This window comes from Mus caroli, unplaced genomic scaffold, assembly GCF_978045245.1.
Source record: "Mus caroli unplaced genomic scaffold, Mus_caroli_1 scaffold_2, whole genome shotgun sequence".
NCBI lineage: Eukaryota > Metazoa > Chordata > Mammalia > Rodentia > Muridae > Mus > Mus caroli.
The window spans coordinates 2842535-2857798 of NW_028227257.1; positions in this window are offsets into that span (position 1 = coordinate 2842535).

Sequence of the window (15264 nt, forward strand, 5' to 3'; positions counted from 1 at the left end):
TATTAAAGTTCAATGGGTAAGAAGCCTGAAAAAGAGAGACAGAACCTGGTCTGGGGCCGCTGAGTTGTCTCAGCTGCAGAGATTGGAGGCTAGAGCTCCTAGAGCCAGTGGGTGAGGGAGAGGGCGAGCATCTATAGCAGAGAAGGCAGGCAGAGGAATTCTCCTGATTTGTGTGAATGTCCTATTTTCAAGCTCCCAACATGTCCCATCTCATTTGCCCCAGGGACACAGACAGCCCCCTTCTATTTACTACACAAGGCCCTAGGCCTGACGGGAGAACTGGTTGCCATGGATTTCGATTAGCTGAAAGTTGGGGCTTGAATAGCAAGCCTCTCATTTAAGGGACACCCAGACAGATAAGATGGGCTTTTCAAGGCCAATCAAGCTGGACCAGGCTTCCTACCCCTTGAACTTGAACATCTCAGAAGACCATTGCCTTCTACAGAGCAGACCGAGAACATAACCTGGTCTTCAACCTCCTGGTCTAGGATCTAGACCTTGCCCATTAGACATGGTGAGTAAGAGATGTTACAGTGTTTCTTTCATTTGCTCTCAGTTTGCTTTTGTGTTAATGTAACAGACCTTTTACTCTGGAGCCCAGGGAAACACATTTGGAAACACAATGGAATTATTTTTCAAAGTAGTTCCCATCCTTGCTTTGTATATTAACTTCTCATCCTTCCTGCTTCTGCACCCTCCGCTGCCAGACTCTCTCACACACGTTAAGAAACTTGTGTCTTTGCTGCCATGACCTTTAACTGCCATGGGTAAGACAGGCAGGTAGTGAAGAGCTTTGACCATGAGAGTGGTGTCTTTATAAACTTGTGTGAAGACACAGTCGATGCTGTGAACACTCTCATGAAGCAGGAGTGGGTGAAAATGGGGAGTTCTCATTACCATCCCCTCAAGCCTCCCTCTCTTCCTGACATTATTGAACCTTGAGACTTCAAAGTGGCTTCAGATCTAGCTACATTCCCATCGATAACCAAGATTGTGTGTTTCCTTGTTTTGTTAAAAACAGCAGTGTTAAAAAATAAATCATTAATTCTCACCTATAGTAACATTACTGTCTGACCTCTTCCCAAGGGGAAGAATGTCTCGGATCATTGAGTTTGTCACAACACGGAACAAATGCTGTGACCACCTGAAGGAAGGAGGTCAGAGATGCTGTTCATATCTTGCACTGCCCAGAACACTCCAGTAAACCTATCTGGCATATGCCATCTTTTCCAGGTCTCTGTGATTTCATGTATGTATGTATGTATGTATGTATGTATGTATGTGTGTATATATGTATGTATGCATGTGTGTGTATGTATTATTTATGGTGTGTGTACATGTGCTATGTACTTGTTAGTGTTTGTGTGTATGTATGTATGCATGTATGTATTATAGTCTGTGTTTGTGTGTGTGTACATGTGCTGTGTATATACTGGTTATTTGTATGTGTATGTATGTACTTTTGTAGTGTGTGTGTGTATACCTGCTGTGTGTGTACTTGTTAGTGTGGGTGTGTGCACGTGGAGGGGCAGAGGCAGGCATTGGGCCTTTCCTCTATCACTCTCTACCTTTATTTTCTGAGGACAGGACTCCCTCTCACAGAAACTGATCTGGCAAGATTGGCCTGCCAACCAATGAGTTTCAAGGATCTGATTTTCCTATGTTCCCTGTCCCACACGCCTGGTGCTGGGGTTACAGGTGTGCTCTGTCATACACCCAATGTCTTAGATGCGTTCTGAGGATCTAAACTCAAGCCCTTCCAATTGTGTGACAAGCACTTTGCCCAAATGAATCCCCCCCCAACCCTGTGTATTTTGGTAAGGATACTAGGTTTTTTATGAGAACATTGTGTTCAATTCCCGATCTGGCAGGATGTCATCTGATTTGATGACACCTGCAAAGAACATATTCTGAAAGGGGTGCTTTCAGACACCAGGGTCAGGATGGACCATATCTCTTGGGCAGATGCAATCAATTCGGGACAGGGAGTTGTGCTTGGGAAATGGCATTCATGTCTTAGGCATTTTGCAAATAGCTTTTTAAATGCCATCTTTGTTTTCCAAGCTTGGGACAGGTCAGCCTGTCTATGGTTATGGTCTGGGCCACTCCAGCCCCTCCTTGTCTGCATAGCTGATTACAATCCCCCTTCCCTCATTCCCCAGGTCATTCTGACACTGTGTACCTCTCCCCATGTTTTCTCACAGTAGGTGCTCATCCCGACCCCCACTTCCACCCTTTGCTTCTTTCTGCCCATCTATTTGAATACTTTACTTCTCATTGTTCCAGGTTCTGCTCATTGTCCCTCCCCAGGGAGAGCATCTCTGATCCTCTGAGTAACATGTCCTCCCTGGAGTCACTCACCTTCTTCCCTCTCTTATGTGGCACCTTATTGCTACCACATGAAGAGGCTCTGAACTTGCTCCCTGCACATCTCACCCATGAGATACAGGGTCCAAACAGGCAGAGCCCTGAACTTTGTATCTGTCCTTATTTTAGACCACTTGGGACCTACAGGGTTCATGAATATTCACGGATCAATGACCCTCTTTTGTGAGTTGTTCAGGTCTAGGGTAGACCTGACTCTGTGTCACAAAGTGGGACCAACCGGGCTCTGCAGAGATGAACAAGTAGAGTCCATTACAATATGCATCCAAGTTGTGGGAGATTTCTAGTAATCGTTTAATTTAGAAAGAATGGAGTGTGGAACACCTGCTGCTGATAATATATTGCTCCTATGTTTTCTTAAATTCAATTACGTACCATCCACTAACGAGTCTCCATGTCTCTATCCCACCAGTTCAGTCATTTATGTAATGCATTCCTGAAAAAACATGATTTTTAAACACAAATCAATTTATTCAGTAATAAAACTTTTATCATTATGGTAAATGGGAAAGCAAATGGATTTGCCATCTACAATAAGTAGGAAGTAGTCCTCGAAGCTAAATATAACAAAATAAAATAAAACAGAGCAGCACTCGCTGCATTCTGACTGCACTGCAAAGGTTCTGGATACAAGGCTGGCTTTTAGGCAGCAGGAGTAAGGTGCAGCTTTGTACCACCGGGGAGCAGGATGCTACTGACTGGAGCAGGTAGGTGCTAGATGTGGGGATCTGTCTAGAGAGACCATCACTACTTCAAAGTAAAACATTATTGTGTTTTGTAAGTTCACATGAGGTAAGCTCATGTGCATGTATATGAGTGTCTGCTCACAGGTATGCTCACATGGCAGTGTGTGTGTGTGTGTGTGTGTGTGTTCCTAAACACCTTTGTGTGCTTGTATGTGTAAAGTATCCTTGAGTGCATGCATGAGCATGTATGGTCACAGGTATGCTCATGAGAATGCATGTGTGTGTGTGTGTGTTCATAGACACCTTTACATACATGTATGTGTGTGTTTTCATAAGCACCCTTGAGTGCATGCATGTGCATGTGTGTTTACAGTTCCAGTCTATCACAGCTGGGTATAGAAGGGTTTGTAGCTCACAGTCTCTGGAGTACATAGTTTATCACAGCTGGGTATAGAAGGGTTTATAGCTCACAGATCCAGGGTACAGTCCATCACAGGTGGGGAAGCTATAGGAGCTTGAGGCAGCTGATCACTTTGTACACAGAGACAGGAAGCAGACAGTGATGAACACTAGTGCTCATTGCCCTCAGCACTGGTTGTACTTGTTGCTTCCTGGTCTGCCACCCTGTGAAAAGTTCCTGCCTGGCTCTCCCCTTTCCCTGGAAGAACTCCCTTGCTATGCCTTCTACTACAGTGAACTGAATACTCTGAAGCCATGAGCCAGATTGCATCTCTCCCCCATCAAGTTGCTTCTGTCATATTTGGCCACATGGTGAAAAGTTACTGAAGGAAATTAGTAGCAAAGGAATGGATCTATTTCTGTGAGTAAGCCTGAACTAGTGGTTTTTGAGCCTTTGGAGCTGACTTAGATAGAATTCAGTGGCACTAACACAGACAAGCTGGAGAAGCCCTGGAGTACTGTAGTGCCTCCTAGTGGCTACTTCTGGTATGAGTTTGGAAGCCAAGAATGCATATAGCCAATGAAGACTGTAGCATTCTGGGGGAAAAAAATCGGCCTGTGTTCTATCCATGTCCTGAAACTTTGAGCATAATTGATTGAATACAACAGTAATGGACTAATGTATTTGATGGGGAAGAGAGTACAGAATTTGTTCAGCTGTGGGAACTCTGGTTGAAAGTGGGGAGTAAGAGGTAGAAATAGTTGGAAAATGTGCAACTTGTCCAAAACTAAGTATAAACACGGTTAAAGTTGCAGACAAGATGGCTGTAATTATCAACAGACTGGTGCCATTAAAGAGAAAGTGTGCTTTGTGCTATGACAATAGGAAATGTGTCTGGGTTGAGAGTTGACCCATGGGAGGCTCCAAGGTAAAAAAACAAAACAAAATAAAAACAAACCCAAAAACCAATTTGGAAACTCTCTTTAAACAGTGAGAGCTACAGGTGTGTGCTCATCCTAACACCACTTGCCCTGAATCAGGAACATGAAGCTTCAGGAAGAGGGATGCCTAGAGAAACATTCTCAAAGGTTCAGCCATGTGTGCATTCAAATCTGCTGAGCCATGGTCCAAGGGGACTTGACTACTTCTCAGGACAGAAGCAGAATATTGAAGTATCCACACAGACCTAGTGTCTTAGTTAGGGTTTTACTGCTGTGAACAGATACCAGGACCAAGGCAAGTCTTATAAAAAGCAACATTTAATTGGGGCTGGCTTACAGGTTCAGAGGTTCAGTCCATTATCATCAAGGTTGGAGCATGGCAGTATCCAGGCAGGCATGGTGCAGGAGGAGCTGAGAGTTCTATGTCTTCATCCAAATGCTGCTAGTGGAAGACTGTCTTCCAGGCAACTAGGGTGAGGACCTTATACCCACACCCACAGTGACACACCCATTCCAACCAGGCCACACCTATTCCAACAAGGCCACACCTTCAGATGGTGCCACTCCCTGGTCCAGTGATATACAAACCATCACATTCCACTCCCTGGTCCCCATAGACTTGTTCAAAAACATGAGTCTATGGGGGCCATACTTAAACATAGCATAATGCAAAATGCATTTAGTCCAACTTTCAAAGTCCTCATCGTCTATAACAGTTGCAACAATGTTAAAAGTCCAAAGTTCAAGGTCTCTTCTGAGATTCATTCAACTTAATTAACTGTAATCCCTAAAGCAAGGCAGGAAACCAGCTGGGCAAACTCCAAACTCTGCATCTCCATGGCTGATGTCAAAGCGGTCTTCAGATCTCCACTCCTTTTTCATCTTTGTTGATTGCGACAAACTGCTTTCTCCTGGGCTGGTTCTACTCCCTGTTAGCAGCTTTCCTCAGCATGTATCCCATAGCTCTGGCATCTTTAACATCTGTGAGTCTCCAAGGCAATTTCAATGTTACAGCTTCTTGTTTCAGTGTCTGGGATTCCACTTGATCTTTTGGACTCCTCCTAAGGGCTGGTCTCACTTTTCCAGCTCTGCCCTCTGTAGCACTCTAAGCTCAGGATGATCCACTCCACTACGGCTGCTGTTCTTGGTGATCATCCCATGGTACTGACATCTCCAATACATTGGGGTGTTCCACTCCAACTAGGCTTCACCAATAGCCTCTCATAGGCTCTCTTCAGGGTGCCAAGCCTCAAATTCTTTGCATGACCCCTTCAGTCCTGGGCCATCAACTACAGCTGAGGCTTCACTTTCTCCAATGGCCTTCCCTGGCCTCTCACAGTGCTAAGCCTCAGCTTCTCTCCATGATCCCTTCATTCCTTCACAAGCAGTACCACCTGAGTGACTCTTACACATTACCAAGTCCAGCCGCAGCATGAGGTACAACCTCGGGTATCTCTGGAACACAGCGTCTTTGTGCTCCCAGAAAACAATTTCCAGAAGATTTCACCTCAGTGATGCTGGTCTCTTCTTAATCACTGCTAATTCCTTAGCTCCAGCTAACCACCATCAATTTTCCCAGTAGTTCCTTCCATTCTTAACTCTAGAGCCAGAGCCACGTGGCTGAAGCTGCCGAGTTCTGCTGCTTACAGGAACTAGAACATGATCCCCTTGTACTATTACATTATCATTAGCTTTATGTTTTCTAAATCCTTCACTGCCTAAGCTTGGCTATCCTGGTTCTTGCTCTGTAGATTGACCTTGAATGCAGAGATCAGTATTCGATTAAAGGTGTGTACCACCATGCCTGGATCTAATTAAGCTGGGTAGAATCTTGCCCCAAGGTCCCACTCCCTTAATCTGTTATCTCCTAGAACACAAGATTTTGCTCCATTTCACTTCCTGGTACTCCTTTAATATTCGAACAATTTATTTTATATTTTGCCTTTCTAAGCTTGCTATGCTTGTTCAAACTTCTCTTTGTGAGACTTAACCAGAGAACAAAATCTCTACTGGGCTTTTTTGAAACTTCTTTTGTCAATGCAATTAATCCAAGTCTCTTCACCTTAGCCTCAGGCAAACTTTTCAGACAAGGGCAAAAAGTAGCCACACTCTTCACCAAAATACCACAAAACCAGTCTTTATGCCACATTCTGAAATTCTTCTCCTTTGAAATCTCTTGGGCCAGGTCAACACAGTTCAAATTACTCCCAGCAATTAAGTCTTCCATATTCCTACTAGGATGACCCATTAAGCCCCATTTAAAGCATTCCACTGCTTCCCAAATCCAAAATCCCAAAATCCACATTCTTTCAAATAAAAGCATGGTCAGGCCTATCACAGCAATACCCCACTCCTGGTACCAACTCTGTATTAGTTAGGGTTTTACTGCTGTGAACAGATACCAGGACCAAGGCAAGTCTTATAAAAAGCAACATTTAATTGGGGCTGGCTTACAGGTTCAGAGGTTCAGTCCATTATCATCAAGGTTGGAGCATGGCAGTATCCAGGCAGGCATGGTGCAGGAGGAGCTGAGAGTTCTATGTCTTCATCCAAATGCTGCTAGTGGAAGACTGTCTTCCAGGCAACTAGGGTGAGGACCTTATACCCACACCCACAGTGACACACCCATTCCAACCAGGCCACACCTATTCCAACAAGGCCACACCTTCAGATGGTGCCACTCCCTGGTCCAGTGATATACAAACCATCACACCTAGCCTTTCAGATGTGCAGCATAAGGTGCTGTAATTCTGCAGAGATGTGTAACACAATTCTTAAAGAAACCATGTGAGTTCGGGCAATGTGTAACCTCTCAGACTCCCTGTAAGGGGGTGTTCCAGCTTATGCTTGAAGCTGGGAGGGGAAGATGAAGTTGTGAGGGAGACAGTGGCCCATTCTGTAAATGATAGGAATGAGGGATGCTGGCCAAGGGAACCCGTAGTCAGCAAGTAGAGCCAGCCCAAGCGAGAGGACAAACATGCTGTCTGAGGGGAAGTCAGTGGGTTGGGCTGTCTGAGCCCACTGGAGCGCACATCCTAACACCACTTGCCCTGAATCAGGAACATGAAGCTTCAGGGTTTAATGGTTTCCCTGTTGGGCTCTGGTCTTTCTCTGAACCAAGCCTTTCTTTCTACACTCCACACTCCTCCCTTTGGGTGTGGGATGTTTATTCTGTGCCATTATATATTGGAAGTATGTAATTTTCATTTTCATTTTGCTAGGATCACATCTCAGAGTTTGCCTTGAGTCTCAGAAGAGACTTTGAACTTTGGACAGTTTGAACAGTGTTGGAATGGTGAAAGCCGTGGGGACCCTTCAAGTTGGAACAAATGCAGTTTGCAATATAAGACTGCCATGAGCCTTTGGGGGACCCTGGGCAAGTATTATGGTTTGAATCAGAAATTTCCCCCATAGACTCACAATTCCTGTCAGGAATTTGCCCATAGTGATGGAGAAATAACAATACACGGGCCAGTGACTTTTTCCTTACTACAGTCCCACCTGTTGTTAGCACCTGGCACAAGAAAAATCACTTCCCATGCACAGTTGATAACTGAATCAATAAAGAGACTCCAGCCAAGCAGAGTACATATCAGCTACTCCATGGGTTTGCTGCTTATAGAAAATTGAATGGGGATGGGGGAGAACAGGAGGGCAGAAAAGAGAAGAGATGGAGGGCTTCTAAAGGCTGGGAGAACCTACCTTCTATGCTAGGTTGAGGATTAAAAGAGACATGTTTTTGGTAAGATGTGTAAACCTGTCACCCCACCCACATCAAATGGTAAGCATAGGACACTGCTAGGATCACCACCTACTCACCTGGGTGGCTGAGACCCAGGCTTAGACATAGCTGAGTCTGTGGGTTCAAAGTGGACTCTAGGATCCAGGATGCCCTCTGTGCTGTGGGAGGAAGCAACAGATTCTCATACCTCTAAAAACATCTCAAGTGCCACAGCAGGATTCAAGAGAAGTCAGGAAGAAGCAGAGCATCATAACTCAGAGGATGGGGAGGGTGTAGCCATGGCAACCAGGAGCAATACTCTCTCTTCATCTCTGATGAAGGGGGTTCATCATGTCTGGGGAGACTGAGGACCCAGAAGCCAACAGTATAGTGTTTTTATTGTCTGCTAACGTAAGGGATTGACCCTCTACCCACCCTAGGAGCTGATGGCATTTAAGAAAATCAGCCAAACAATGCAAAGCACAGAAAACAGAAGGGTTGGTTGGCTTTAACCATGGGGTAATTTCCCATCAAACTTTTACCCAGCACAAGTATTTTCCAAACACCAGGATACTTTACAGGGATACAAAGAAGAACAAAAGCTTAGCCCAGATAGAGTTAGAAGATGATTCTGGAAGCTTCCAACTTCACTGTCTTGTGGCCAGCTCTTCCTCGTGTCTGCACACATTTTCTCCTAAACAGCCAATAAATGAAAATATCTCTATGCAGAGCTGTTTTCTTCTGATGGAGAGATTTCTAAGTCTGTCACATAAGTCTAGAAGAAATTGTCTGCATAGAGTTCAGGTGTGAGGGCAAGAGGCAGATATGTTTCTGGGGCAAAAGATGGCAGGGGAGGGGGGAGGGGATGCAGAACATGAGGAAGAGCTAAGTCACCCCACCAAGACTTATCTCTGGGTACCTCCTTTTCCAGACCCCAGTCACCGAGATGAGGGAGTCTGAACCCTGCTCTATTTGCTGAACAGGCAACTCCGACCCTTGGGAACTATGGTTCTCAGGGTAATCTTGTTCCAAGGATACAGCCAAACATGTCTGCATGTCCAGTTACTTGCTGAGGCAGACATTGGCAGTTGACCCATTCAAGTCCATGGCAACCCTTTCAAAGCAGAGCCAGTGCCACAGCAGCCTGGTGTGAGCATCCAGGTTGGGGCTGGAGATAACCTCCAAACCCTGAGGGCAGAAAAGGGGACGAGTGTGCAGGAGAGGCCAGCAGAAATGGGGTGAGTTATGACTAATTCCTTGAGACTGAGGCAACACTCAGCTTCTGGTGTCCTAGGACTGTGGAGTGCTGAGTCACAGGCTGGGGATCCGGCTGATAATGTGATTGACACATTCCCGGATGACCGTGCCCTGCCTCGTGGCTTCCACATTCAATTCTGTAGTCTTCCCAGGAATACTAGAGCAGACCTGTGATTCTCTAACAAGTTCACATCTGCTTAAACTAGTTGTGGGGACTCTTGCTTACATCTAAGACCCCTCCTCTTCTGGAATTGCCAGGTGTTTGGCTCTTTTTGAAAAGTGAACATGTTTAACATTGAGTGTAGATGCAGAGGCACTACCTGCCTGAGAGTGTCCTGGAGTGAGAAGGGCCATGCGCTGGCCACTGAGCCACATTACCACCTTGCCTGGCTTAACGCTCTCAAGTGCTTGGCTTTCTTTAGTACCTGAGCTCTAGTTTGACCGAATCATGGGTATTTAGAGTCTTTTCGTGTGGCACACACAGGAGCTCCAGAAAATTGTCTGCCTTTATTTACTTTCCTTCTCGAACAACCACCACATCAATAAATAGCCTTATTATTCTCTGGCTGATACAGTTAATTATTTTTAAAACACAAGATTGTCTACTTGTATCTCGTGTTAGAAACACATGAGATTGACCCAGAAAAAAATGGACACATCACACTGAGATTGATTAGAAATTCAGAAATGCAGATAGATATTTTTTTCTCACTGGTGGAGCCCCTAGCCTATGAGCTATGGATAAACTGTTTGGCCATGAAAAGAGTCGATGGAAACACGCATTAATCTATCAGCTTTCTCCGTAACCAAGGCTGTTAGCTTAAGAGCCACGAGGCCAGAGAAGCCATCGATGTGGAGCTACTCTGATAGCAAAGCTAACAGAGATCTCCGTGGCTCTTCAGACACCCAAGTAGATTAACCTGTGTATTGATTACATGGCCTGTAAATTAATGAGTTATCCCCATTAATTATGTGTGTATCTTCATAAATGTCCTTAGACTTCCTAGTCTAAGGAAGGTGTGGGGATCCAAGTGGGATCTGTAAGTTTATTCTCAGGAACTGATCACACTGCTGGCCCAGGACATGTTCTTGGCTTTCCCCCCCACAGGTCCCCTTTCCCAGCAAAGAGAGGATGGGCCAAGATTGTCCCTTGGTCTCTATCTTGGCTTCCCTAGACTGCAGACTCCAAATCTGGCCACATCTAAGTCATCTCAGAGGGCTCTGGAGAAAGAAAGAAAGAAAAACAAACAAACAAAAACAAAGCACTAACAACAAAAGAACATTGTTATTGTAGCCAACACTTTGAAAATAATATTGGCCAGCCCTCTTTATTTAAAATTAGTACACGTATCCATTTACATCCATGGGTCCTTCATTAAGTGTATGTGCATTTGTGTATATATGTGTGTGCAGTTGTGTATATATGCATCTCTATGTGCACACACATGCATCCATATACTTGTGTGCAGGTCATAGGTCAACTTGCAGGGGTTTCTTTCCATCATGTGGGTTCCAGGAATAAAGTCAAGTCATCAGGCTTGGCCACAAGCACCTCTACCTGACTAGCCATCTCCCCCTCTCCCTCCTGCCCTTTCAAAAGCTGTTCCAGTACACAGGCATGGTTAAAGCTCCTTGTGGCTTTTCCATCCTTCTACTTGGGCTATGGCTCTTTGCCCTTATCTACATTCCTGATTCCCAGATAAGATTGGACTTGCAGTTGGTGTGAGGAATGGTGCTATAGTTGACCACAGCCTTGGCACAGGCTGCCTTCGTGAGTGTCATGAGTGAGCACACTGCTTGCAGGGATGATCTGGGGACTGCTGTGGACTGTCCCTGACACTGAATGGAAGAAATAAATGATTCTATGCAGTCTAAGCCTGGCTTGGGGAAACACTGAGTTCATCTGTGCTGACTCCCTGGAGCAAGTGCTTTTATGAGTGGCTTTCCCAACATAGAATTGTCTCCCCTGCCATTTTGGGGAGGGGCGGGGCTTCAGGTGTCTAACAGGAAGCAGCCTACTTAGTGCAGCCTTGTGCACCCTAGAAGCCTTCCCTTCCCTCCACTAGGGCATGCTAAGTGCCCCTATCCTGTGAGGGTCTCCTGTGGGTAATCACAGCTGCACTGATGTTAAAACAGCAGTTGTCACGCATGGAGGACACTTCAAGACAAATGCTAAGTCACTGGGTCCATCTGCCATCCTGAACCAGGAATTTTGGAAGTTTGAGACTCCGTAGATTGTCCGTCTCAGTTCTAGGGGAAGAGAGACTGCCGGAGGGTGCCCCTTCTGTGCTCATGCTCCAGCTTTCCCTCTTCTGTTCCAAAGAATTGTTGGAGGTCTTTGTTAAATTCAGCAACCTTTCCTATGTATTTAGACAATGGTCATTTCAAATGGACTGTGTAGAAGGGATGGCATCCAAGGGGCATTCCTCAGCATTTAGCTCACAGTGAGGTCTGGGAGGCACAGGCTATCTCGGCTCCATGTGATCTTGGCTTCTGGTCACAGCGGGTCCTTATTTTGTTTCTCCCCTCTCTGAGACCCCAGTGATACTGATTCCAGAGTTGAAGAGGGGGGCAAAATGACTGCTTGGGCCACACCAGTTCTGAGATTCTGTACTTTCACCTCTGTGGAGGGTGAGTTCCCACACCTCTCCTGCACCACGAAATGGTAGAGAGAATGTCTGAGTTCGTCTGGGCAAGCACCAACCCGAGCTTGTGAGTCTGGGAGAATAGATGCTTGCAGCAGCTTACTTACAGAATGATGTCTTGCATATCAAAGCAGGAACTTCTCTGTCGCCTGGGGGGCTCTTTCTCTATTTATGAAGCCATTTATCTTTTATCTCGCCCCTGTGAACAGGCAGTGAGATCCACAAAAGACGACATCATTTGTTCCAGTAGCACTCAGACGGCAGCACCATATAAAAGGAAAAAGTGATCCTGATTCCTGCATTCTCCCCACTGTTTGCTATAGATATTTGAAAAATTTCTAATTTGCTTTGATATTGAATTAGCTTTGTTTTTCTGCTATGAGTATAGAAGTGTTGGATAGAGAGAGTCTGAAAATTAATAATTCATCTCTTCTTATTTGAGGCAGAGTCACTGGAAACAAAATAAGAAAGCAGCCCATGGCTTGTAGGAGGGCAGGAGTTCAGTGAATATATGTATGGCCATGTGAGCCGCCATGCTGTGCAACTTGTACTTGGCTGCCTCAGCTTTCCAGATGTTCGAAGGAGCCATGAAGGAATGATCTAAGATGTTCCTGGTCCAAGCACAGTGCACGGTTTCAGCGTGGCTGGCTCTTGTTTCTAGTGAATTTGGCTCAGAGAACAGAGAGTGCCCTAAGTTTCAGGAGTCATGGCGTCCCTCCACTAGGTCTCCTGCTGGTCTCAGAGATCCTGTGTGAGTCTGCTTGCTTCTGGGCACCTTGGTTTTTACTCATGCTTGTCCTAACGTTGGTACAACTCAAAGAACTCAAGACAGGTGTAGGAATGCTGATGGAGACTGTAGCCCAAGGCATCACATACAGAGAGCCTTATAAACTTTTCACACAAAACCAAGACAGAAATGCACTAAATGTACAGTTGATATTGTAGGAAAGAAAATCAGAGGCTGGAGAGATGGCTCAGTAGTGAGGAGCACTGGCTGCTCTTGCAGAGGACCCAGGTTCAATTCCCAGCACCCACACGGTGGCTCACAACCATGTGTAACTCCAGTTCCTGGAAAGTCAACAGCCTACTCTGTCTTCTGTGGACACTGCATGTGGGTGATACACAGACATACATGTAGGCAAAACATCCATATACACTAAATTAATTAATTAATTTAAAACTAAAGAAGCCACTACTATTGAAGAAGAAGCTTACAAACACTGGCACTCTCTGTTCTCTGGGCCAAACTCACTAGAAACAAGAGCCAGCCACGCTGAAACCGTGCACTGTGCTTGGGTCGGGAGCATCCTAGAAGATTCTTTCATGGCTCCATCGAACATCTGGAAAGCTGGGGCAGCCAAGTGCTGTTGAACAGCCCGGTTGCTCACATGGTCACACATATATTCACCGAACTCCTGCCCTCCTACAAGCCATGGGCTGCTTTCTTATTTTGGACCCAGGACTGGAGTTTTTCATTCTGGATGCAAATGATAGACTCATCTGGGAATAGCTTAACCCAGAGATGCCCAGTCTCACACCTGTCTAGTTAAGTATCTTTGGCTGGGGTTCGGGCATTAGTGTCCCTGGCAATGATTCTGATATGAAGACAGGTTGATTGGAGATTGTGGATTTCTTTTTTCACATTCAGTTCTGAAGTAAACCATGGGTGCTGATTATTAAATTGTTCACCATTGTTGCCCTAACCAGGACAGCAAGATGAGGAAGGAATGAAGAATAAAAGGAAAGGAGGGAGGGATGGAGGGAGAAAGGGAAGGAGGGAGGGAGAGAGGGAGAACAAAAAAATAGAAGGGTTGAGAAACAGGAAGTTAACTGCATAGAGCATCTAGCAATTCTACAGCAACATGTGAAAGCTAGCCTTTACAAAACTTAACAGCACAGTCACTAAATATTAAAATCAGTTGTATTGCTAGCACTAGAGCACACAATTAGTTCATAGTTCTGGAAAACACTATGCAGAACACCCAAACCCACAGAGGACTGTGAGAATCAGTGAGGCAGAAAACCAAAAACAAAAACCTGAGTGCAGAAAGGGGACTCCAGCAGGATTGAAGGGATCAGATAGAACTGAGGGAGGGAGAGGGTGGTGGATAAACATATTAAAGCCACACTATGTCTAAAGCATGAAAATGTCATGATAAACCTATTATGAATGTATGTACCGTGTATGTAAATTAAAAAAGTGAAGACGTAAAAGATGAACATGCCTCTTGAAAGAGAAACTATTAACTTTTCCTTAAAAAGTAAAAAATAAAACCAAATACAGGTTGAGGTATAATGTGTTCATGGACAAAAGCTCAATGTCTTGATTAACTCAACAAATATAGATTTAGCAACTTTCGGTGGTCAGATCTGACTGTGAGAAACATGTCCTGTGTGAGAAGAGAAAGGAAGGGCTGCTGGAACCCAGGGAATAGACAGGATCTCAAAGGACGCCCTCCTGATACTCCCTCATTAAGCTTCATGTGATCGAAGCCTGGAAGGAGGTGATTAGGGGACAGCTGGTAAGGCCTGTGTTAGGGTGGTAGCAACTTCCTCTGAATTCAAACACTCTGTGCTGGGTGAAGGCTCCTTAAGATTCAGGAAGTAAGCAACTCAGGCCCCTTGCAGAGAGCTCCAGGATACAGGCTTCATAAGCCAAGCTGGGATTCCCTTTCCAGAGATGCTGTTGACACTAAAGGGCCCCTTACCCTTAAGCCAGGGTCCTAAAACTTAGTGGGAAGTTCAGGAAGCCAGTTTTAGGGACTGCACAAGAAAGGCAAATGATCCTAGACCCACAGATGTTACAAAGATAGGCAATAGATCCTGTGGGTTAAGAAGCAGATTATTGAAAACTGGGGACTACTTCATTCTCCTCTGAGTGAACCCCCTTCTCACTTCCTACCCTCAACTACGAATAACCCAGCATGAGGTCTGCAGCCCGCACTCTCCTGCTCCCTGGTGTTTCTGGATCCTGTACCCTGATCACAGTGCAGCCACATCTGGAGACCCCACCTCTCTGGCATTAAATAAAACTTCTCTAGCTCTTAAGCTCATCTAAGTTCTCACCTTTTCTTTTTCCCTACAAACTCAACTCTTACATATTCATACACATGTTTTTGTAAATCAATCCACAGGGTCTCAGGTTCATCAAGTCGGACTTAGTGGACATTTTGCTGTTGTTGTCGTTCCCCATTTGGGGTAAATAGGTATTTGTTCATTTCTTCGGGGA